A 10187-nucleotide genomic window follows, 5' to 3' on the forward strand; every position below is an offset into this window, starting at 1 on the left:
AAAGAAGGAATTCTTACCATTTGCAACAGCATGGATGGAACTGGAGAGCATTATGCTAAGTGAAATAAACCAGTCGGTGAAAGAAAAATACCACATGATGTCACTCATTTATGGGTAATAAAAAACATTATAAACTGATGAACAAAAATAGATACAGAGAGAGAAACATCGAACAGACTGTCAAACTACAGCGGGAAGGCTGGGGAGGATGCGGGGGGAGTAAGAGATCAACTGAAGGACTTGTATGCATGCATATAAGCATAACCAATGGATGCAAGACACTGGGAGGGGGGTGAGGGCATGTGCCGGTGTGTAGGGGAGGTTGGGGGAAGGTCAATTAGAAAGAAAAGGAGACATATGTACTATTAATTGTAATACTTTAAACAATAAAAAGATAAAATAAATTAAAAACAAAACAGAAAAAAGTATATTCCTGAGAATGTAAAACACCACACACATGCCTAGTGCTGTGTTTATGGTATTCGTGTCCAGGAAATATCTGAGAAGGCTCTAACATCCTATATTTGGCTGATGCTGAGGCTCTGTAAGCAGAAAGTGAAGTTTAAGGCATAGATGTAAACTGCTTGCTTGAACACTGAAGAAATGTCCCAAGAAACACAGAGATCCACTCTCAAAGGCTGGGAGATTTTTTTAAAAAATATATTTTATTGATTTTCTACAGAGAGGAAGGGAGAGGGACAGAGAGTTAGAAACATCGATGAGAGAGAAACATAGATCAGCTGCCTCCTGCACACTCCCCACTGGGGATGCGCCCGCAACCAAGGCACATGCCCTTGACCGGAATCGAACCCGGGACCCTTGAGTCCGCAGGCCGATGCTCTATGCACTGAGCCAAACCGGTCAGGGCAAGTCTGGGAGATTTAATAGTTCAAAATATATAAGGAAATCACCATCAATCATCAACTGACAACTAAACTAATGGGGTAGAAACATTACTGATAGTACACAACAAAGAATACAGACTTTACAAAATTAGTCCAGAAAATTCACTAGACAAATACACAGGAGCATCAATGAAAATTAACATGACCAACAACAAACCCTAGGGAGAAGGAGGAAATGTGATAATCAGAGTTGCCACATTATATTATTTAAAATGTCCAGTTATTAAAAATATGACACATGAAAAACAACAGGAAATTATGGTCCATTTACAAGTAAGAAAGCAATCAATGGAATTTGTCCCTGAGATAGCCCACATATAGGATTTACTAAACAAAGAATTTAAGTCAGTTACTGTAATTATAAAAAAATGACTAAGGAGAATTTATGAAGTCGAAAAATAGAACTAAAATTAACAAATTATTGCATAAACTCAGCATCAAATTTGAATTGCCAAAGAATGAATTAGCAAACTTGAAAATAGGCTGATTAAGATTTTTATTCTGAGAAACAGAACTAAAATTAACAAATTATTGCATAAACTCAGCATCAAATTTGAATTGCCAAAGAATGAATTAGCAAACTTGAAAATAGGCTGATTAAGATTTTTATTCTGAGAAACAGAAAGAAAAAAATGGATACAAATGAACAGTCTCAGAAACCTGTGGGATACTATCAAGTATATCAGCATATGCACATTGAAAATCTCAGGAGAAGAGAGAAGGAAAGGGTAAAAAAGAATATTTCAGAAAGTAAGAGCCTAAAACTTCCCAAACTATCAAAAAGAACCTACATACCCAAGAAGCTCATTAAACTCTAATTAGGATCAACAAAAAGAGATTTACTGTGGGATTCATCATAGTCAAACTTTTGAAAGACAAAGACAAAAGAGGAAGAGAAGCAACTCATCATATGCAAAACATTCTCAATATTATTAAAGATGACTTCTCATTTGGAACCATGGAAAATAAAAGACTGTATGATGATATATTCAAAGTGCTAAAAGAAAAGTGTTATCAACTAATGGTTCTATATCTAGCAAATTACTCTTCACAAATGAAGAGGAAATTAAGACTTTCCCAGCTAAATAGAAACTGAGACAATTGTCACTAATAGACATGCTTTACAAAACATACCAAAGGACATCCTTCAGGCTGAAATGAAAGGATACCAAACAGTATTTTAAATCCACACAAAGAAATAAAAGGCATGGGTACATTTAACTACACATGTAAATATAAAATATGCGTAAATGTGTTTTTATTTGTCACTGTTTTCATATCTTATTTAAAAGACAACCCTATAAAGTAATAATTACAAAACTATGTTGACGGGCTTGGAAGGAGACTTGACTTGGGGAGGTGAACACACAATATAAAATGCAGTTGGTGTATTATAGAATTATACACCTAAAGCTTATATAATTTTATTAACCAATTTCATCTCAATAAATTCAATTAAAATATGTAAATTGTATGACAATAATAGCACAGAGAACATTGAAAGGAACATCAGGGCACTTTTGAAATCAAGTTGGAATTAATTCAAACTGCATGGTTATAAAATGTTAAATTTAATCCTCACGGTAACCACTAAGAAAATAACTTTTTAAATATAGTAAAATGAATTAACAACAGAGGAATGAAAATGGGAAGGCATTAATGTAGCAATATTGAGCAGAAAAAGAAGATAAGCATAAACAAATAGCAAAATGGTAGATATAATCCCACCTTATCAATAATTACATTACATTTATATAGATTAATCCCTTTAAATAAAAGGCAGATATTGGCAAAAATAGGTTAAAACATGATCTAACTGTATGCTGCTCACTAGAGGCATACTTTAGATTTTAAAACACAAATAAATTAAAATTACGAAAAAGCTATATAGTACAAATAGTGAGCAAAAGAGAGTTGGGGTGACTACACTAATATAGAACAAAATAGACTGAGATAGAAATTGTTACTAAAAGCAAAGAAGGATATTATATGATAAATTTTATTAAACAATGTCACCCCAATAAATTCAATTAAAAATAATGAAGTGACCTAAAAATCCAAAAAAAAGATATGGCAATAAAAATATAAATGAACATAACTACAAAGTTCCAAAATCCAGAAAGCCAATACCAATAGAATTGAAGAAAGAGATACACAATTCAACAATATTCCAAGACTCCAATACCTTATTTTCAAAATGGATAGAACAATGAGATAAAAGATTAACAAGGATATAGGAAGCTTTTAAAACATTGTAAATTGACTTGACTTAAGAGACCTCTACAGAACACTCTAAATGACAGCCTGATACATGTTTTTACAGTTTTTTTTAGGTGCACATAGAACATGCTCCAAGATAGACCATCTGTTAGGTAATTAAAAGAGCCTCAATAAATTTATAAGGATTCAATCATGCAATGACATGATATTAAGCTTCCATAATAGAAGGATATTTGGGGAAAATATAATATATGTAAATTAAACAGAACACTCAAAAAACAAAACAAAACGCAATTGGTAAAAAAGAAAGCACAACTGAAATTAGAAAATATTTAGCCTCCATGTGTTTCAATGTTTTTGAGTATTTTTAAATAGCATGCCATGAAACAATGAATGGGTTACCAAAGGGATTAAAGAAGAAATAAAAAAAAAATCTGGAAACAAATGAAAATGAACACACAATAACCCATAATCAATGGGAAACAGTAAAAGCAGTCCCGAGAGGGAAGTTTATAGCAGTACAGACCAACCTCAAAAACCAAACCAAAACAAAACAAAGAAACCAAAAACAAACAAACCGGTAATAAGTTATCTAACACTACAACTTAAAGAATTCGAAAGAGAATAAGAAGAAAAGCCCAGAGTAAGTAGAAAGAAGGAAATAATAAAGATCAGAACTGAAATAAATGACATAGAGACAAAAAAATACAAAAAATATCAATAAAGTCAAAAGTTGGTGCTTTGAAAAGATAAACAATATCTATTTTTTAATCTTTTTTTGTTCAGATTATTACAGATGTTCCTCTTTTTACCCCCATAGCTCCCCTCCACCAGATTCCCACCCCACCCCATGCCCTCACCACCCCACTCTCTCCACCCATAGGCACTGCATACCTGCATATAAGATCTTTGTCCAATCTCTTCCTGCACCCTCCCCACATCCCCTTCCCCCAAGAATTGTCAGTCTAGTCCATTTCCTTGCCCCTGATTCTATTCCATTCACCAGTTTTCATCAGATTTTTTATTCATTTGATTTTTAGATTCACTTGTTGATAGATATGTATTTATTGTCACTTTGTTGTTCATAATTTTTTATCTTTACCTCCTCCTTCTTCTTCTTCTTCTTCTTCTTCTTCTTCTTCCTCTTCTTCTTCTTCTTCTTCTTCTTCTTCTTCTTCTTCTTCTTCTTCTTCTTCTTCTTCTTCTTCTTCTTCTTCTTCTTCTTCTTCTTCTTCTTCTTCTTCTTCTTCTTCTTCTTCTTCTTCTTCTTCTTCTTCTTCTTCTTCTTCTTCTTCTTCTTCTTCTTCTTCTTCTTCTTCTTCTTCTTCTTCTTCTTCTTCTTCTTCTTCTTCTTCTTCTTCTTCTTCTTCTTCTTCTTCTTCTTCTTCTTCTTCTTCTTCTTCTTCTTCTTCTTCTTCTTCTTCTTCTTCTTCTTCTTCTTCTTCTTCTTCTTCTTCTTCTTCTTCTTCTTCTTCTTCTTCTTCTTCTTCTTCTTCTTCTTCTTCTTCTTCTTCTTCTTCTTCTTCTTCTTCTTCTTCTTCTTCTTCTTCTTCTTCTTCTTCTTCTTCTTCTTCTTCTTCTTCTTCTTCTTCTTCTTCTTCTTCTTCTTCTTCTTCTTCTTCTTCTTCTTCTTCTTCTTCTTCTTCTTCTTCTTCTTCTTCTTCTTCTTCTTCTTCTTCTTCTTCTTCTTCTTCTTCTTCTTCTTCTTCTTCTTCTTCGTCCAGTTTCTTCTCTTATCTGAGTCCGCCAGAGTCTCACCCAGCACTGGAGCTCAGAGCAAGTGGGAGCTTGTACATCCCTCCCAATTAAAAAAGCAGCACACCTGGGTGCCAGCCCGTTCCGCACCTCCTACCAGTCTCAATGCACTTTCTTCTTTACCTCTCTAGTTGTAGTACTTCCACTCAGCCAGCTTTCCCGTGGTTCTGGATGATAGTTGATCTGCTTTTAGTTGTAATTTTGATGTGGTTGTGAGAGGCAGCAAGTACAGATGTTTACCTATGCCGCCATCTTGGTTCTTTCTCAAGATAAACAATATTGATGAACTTCTAGCCCAAGCATGTCAAACTCAAAGGCTAACATGGGCCGAACTTCTAGCCCAAGCATGTCAAACTCAAAGGCTAACATGGCCAAATAAACAAGGTTCAAGTTTATGTGGGCCACAAAACAACAAAAGCTTCAACTTTCATAGAAACACAGGTTTATTTTGATAGAGACATGCTAAATACAAAGGGCGAAAATAAATGAGTAATCATTAACATAAAATAATAGAACATTTTAATAAAAATTAATATTTTTTCTTGAACATTAACTTACCAGACACTGAATAACTGCACAAATTAATAAGCATAATGCAAATACATCTATTTTTCTTGTTCTCTGAAAGCGAAATATTTCCTGTTGCACACACCAAATAAGTCAGTACAAAACTAATGATATGGCAACCGGCTGTTAAAATATTCTCTGCTGGTATTAGTGGAGAGGAATGGTGTGCCTGCACGTAAGGTGCATAAGGAAAATGAATGCAACACAATTATAGTAATCAGTCATTAGCAAACGTTGTAGTTCGTTATTAATAATTATGTATAACAGGATATTGTAAAAATTAAGTTATGAAATTTTTATTATAACATTTCTTACATACCGTTATATTGGCTGGGCCGCAAAAATATTCCTTGTGGGCCACATGCGGCCCATGGGCCATGAGTTTGACATGCTCGCTCTAGCCAGACTCACCAGGAAACAGAGAGAGGACCCAAATAAACAAATTCAGGAATGAAAGAGGTGAGGTAACACCTGACTCCACGGAAATACAAAAGATCATAAAAAATTCTATGAATGACTATATTCTATCAAACTGGACAACCTGGATGAAATGGACATATGCCTAAAAAAATACTGTCTTCCAAAACTCAATCAGGAAGAATCAGAAAACTTGCATAGGCCAATAACAACTGACGAAATTGAAGTAGTAAAGAAATACTTCCAGCAAACAAAAGCCCTGGTCTGGATGGCTTCACAGGTGAGTTTTACCAAACATTCAAAGAAGAACTAACACCCATCCTTCTCAAACTATTCCAAAAAATTCAAAAAGAAGGAACACTTCCAAGCTCTTTCTATGAGGCCAGCATTATCTTAATCCAAAATCAGATAAAGACACTAAAAAGAAAGCAACTGAATATTAGCAAATCAGATCCAGCAATACATTAAAAAGATCATACACCATAACCAAGTGGGATTTATTCCGGGGATGCAAGGCTAGTACATTAGCAAATCAATAAATGTGATACCTCATATAAACAGATTTCCAGACAAAAATCACATGATCATATCAATTGATGCAAAAAAAGTATTGGACACAATCCAACAATTTTTTTGATAAAAACTCTCAGCAAAGTGGGAATAGAGAGATCATACCTCAACATAATAAAAAACCATAAATGACAAACCTACAGCCAACATCATACTCATAGGGCAAAAATAAAACCATTTCCCCTAAGAACAGGACCAAGACATGGATACCCACTTTCACCACTCTTGTTCAACACAGTCCTGGAAGTCCTAGCCATAGTTATTAGACAACAAGAAGAAATAAAAGGCATCCAACTTGGAAAGAACAAAGTAAAGCTCTCATTATTCACAGATGACATGATATTGTACATAGAAAACTCTAAAGACTCCATCAAAACAATAGTGGATGCAATAAATTAATTCAGCAACATAGCAGGATACAAAGTTAACCCAGAAATCAATGGCATTTTTATACAACAATAATTTACTCTCAGAAAGAGAAACTAAAAAATAATCCCATTTACCATTGCAACAAAAAATTAAGATACTTAGGAATTAACAAAGGAGGGAAAAGACCTGTACTGTGAAAACTACAGGCAGCTAAAAAAAGAAATAGAAGAAGATATAAACAAGTAGAACAATATACCGTGTTCCTGGATTGGTAGAATCAACATCAGTAAAATGTCTATACTACCCAAAGCAATCTATAGATTCAATGCAATAACCATTAAAATTACCAATGGCATATTTTACAGATCTAAGACAAGCACTCCAAAAATTTATATGAAACCAAAAAGACTCCAAATAGCCACAGCAATCTTGAAAAAGAACAATAAAATTGGAGGGATCACAATACCAGATATCAAGTTATACTACAAAGCCACTGTTCTCACAACAGCCTGGTACGGGCACAAGAACAGGCATATAAACCAATGGAACAGAACAGAGAATAGAGAAATTAATCCAAGCCATTATTTTCAATTAATATTTGATAAAGGAGACAAGAGCATATAATAAAGTCAAGACAGTCTCTTCAATAAATGCTGTTGGGATAATTGGATAGGTACATGCAAAAAAGTGAAACTAGACTACCAACTTACACCATATACAAGAATAAACTCAAGATGGATAAAAGACTTAAATGTAAGCCAAGAGACATATGAAAACATGCTCAAAGTCACTAATTGTCCGAGAGGTGCAAATCAAAATGACAATGAGGTACCATCTCACACCTGCCAGAATGGCTATCATCAACAAGTCAATGAAGGACAAGTGCTAGTGAGGATGTGGGGAAAAAGGAAACCTCGTGCACTGCTGGGGGGAATGCAGACTGGTGCAGCCACTGTGGAAAACAGTATGGAGTTTCCTCAAAAAAATTAAAAATGGAACTCCCATTTGATCCAGTAACCCCACTTCTAGGGTGGCTCTGGTAGCCCCAGCTGCCCGAGTGGCTGTTCTCACCTACACCTCCTGATGGATCCAACTGAGGAGGAAGCAGAGGTATCATTGGCCCCAGCTTTTGCCTAGGCCAGTGGTCAGCAAACTCATTAGTCAACAGAGCCAAATATCAACAGTACAATGATTGAAATTTCTTTTGAGAGCCAAATTTTTTAAGCTTAAACTATATAGGTAGGTACATTGTTATTAACTTAATTAGGGTACTCCTAAGGCTTAGGAAGAGCCACACTAAAGGGGCCAAAGAGCTGCATGTGGCTTGCGAGCTGCAGTTTACCGACCACGGGCCTAGGCCCTTTGTGGACGCTCACAGAGGACTATAGTACTCCCTCACGTGTTGCTAAAAGCGTTTTCTACCACAGGAAAATGAGTATACATGGTGCTAGTGGGGGACGTGAGAGCTCAAGAGATAGATGGTCAAGTGAAAGATCACGAGATTCATCTCATGAAAGAACAGAGTCTCAGCTCACTCCTTGTATTAGAAATGTTACTTCTCCAATACGATAGCACCATATTGAACAAGAAAAAGATCACAGTTCTTCTAGTCCAGGCAGTCCTCGTCCTCAAAAAACAACTCCAAATGGTTCCAGTATGAGTCCAGGGAACAGCAGCAGAAATAGTAGTCAGTCAAGTTCAGATGGTAGCTGTAAGACATCTGGGGAGATGATGTTTGTATATGAAAATGCAACAGAAGGAGCTCGGAATATAAGAACATCAGAAAGAGTGACACTAATTGTGGATAACACTAGATTTGTTGTAAACCCATCCATTTTTACTGCACAGCCAAATACAATGTTGGGCAGGATGTTTGGATCTGGCAGAGAACATAATTTTACATGCCCCAATGAGAAGGGAGGATATAAGGTGGCAGAAGGAACTGGCTCCACTGTATTTCGAGCTAGTCTGAATTACTAAAAAAACTAGAGGCCCGGTGCATGAAATTCATACACTAGAGGTGGGGGGGGGGGCTCAGCCTGGCCTGTGCCCTCTCCCAATCTGGGATTCCTCTCTCCTTACTGCCCGCCTCCTTGCTGCCCCCTACTGCTCAGCTCACTCTCCTTAGTGCTGCCGCAGAGGCTCCCACCACAGCCTCTGTGATCGCCAGCCGTGAGCCCGGCTTCTGGTTGAGCAGCACTCCCCCTGTGGGAGCGTACTGACCACAGCGGGCAGCTCCTATGTTGAGCGTCTGCCCCCTGATGGTCAGTTCATAACAACTAATCATTCCACCGTTTGGTCGATTTGCATATTAGGGTTTATTATATAGGATAGGATATTGAATGTGAACTGTAAATGAAAAATAAAATTAAAAAAACAAATAAAATTTTAGATCTGAGGATGTTTTTTAAATTGATTTTTAGATAGAGAAACATCCATGTGACAGAGAAATACCAGTAGACTGCCTCTGCACCTGCTGACCCACCGGGATCTAACCTAAACCTAAGTATGTGCCCTAACCTAGAATCCAACAGGAAATCCTTTGGTGTACAGGTTGAGACTTCAACCAATTGAGCCACCTGGCCAGGGCAGATCTGAAAACTTTTTTAAGTGTACCTCCAGGCCCTAGTCGGTGTGGATCAGTAGTTAGAGTGTCCTCCCACGTACCAAAGGGTCATGGGTTCGATTCCAGATGAGGGCACATACACCAGTTGTGGGTTCCATCCCTGTCAGATTGCTCGGGCAAGTGATCAATATTTTTCTTTCTCTTTCCCTCTCCCTTCCTCTCTCTCTAGAATCAATGAAAAAAACATATCTTTAGAGGAGGACTTAAAAAGACAATAAATGCTGGTTTTGTTCAGTGGATAGTGCTTCTGCAGGCAGAGTGAAGGGTACCAGGTTGGATTCTGATCAAGGACACATACCTGGGTTGCAGGCTCAATCCCAGGCCCTGGTTGGGGATTCAGCAAGAGTAAACTAATTGATGTCTCTCACATTAGTTTCTGTCTTCCTCCCTCCCTTCCACTCTCTGTAAAAAAAAATCAATGCAAAAATGTCCTCAGGTGAGGATAAACCAAAACAAACAAACAAACAAACAAACACCCATCCCCAGTGTGATTATTGAAGGAGCATATGAAGTATTTGTTGAATGAACGGGAAGGGATGGGACTTCGCTTTCTAACTGTTTTAGCAACTCTGTAAGCCAGAGGGTTTATTTTTTATTTTAATTTTTATTGATTGATTATTTTAGAGAGAGGAAGAGAGCGAGAGAAACACCAGTGTGTTGTTCCGCTTATTATGCTCTCTTTGGTTGCTTCTTGTCTGTGCCCTGACCAGGATCCAACCTGCAACCTTGCTGTATCAGGAGGAGGTTCTAACCCACTG

General features: G+C 36.8%; 1 pseudogene; it reads left to right on the forward strand.

Moving 5' to 3' along the window:
• Positions 1–8219: 8219 nt before the first annotated feature.
• LOC102249645 overlaps positions 8220–10187 on the forward strand; it is a 4129-nt pseudogene continuing 2161 nt past the window's right edge.

The sequence above is a fragment of the Myotis brandtii genome, unplaced genomic scaffold, assembly GCF_000412655.1.
Source record: "Myotis brandtii unplaced genomic scaffold, ASM41265v1 scaffold394, whole genome shotgun sequence".
NCBI classification, from domain to species: Eukaryota; Metazoa; Chordata; class Mammalia; order Chiroptera; family Vespertilionidae; genus Myotis; species Myotis brandtii.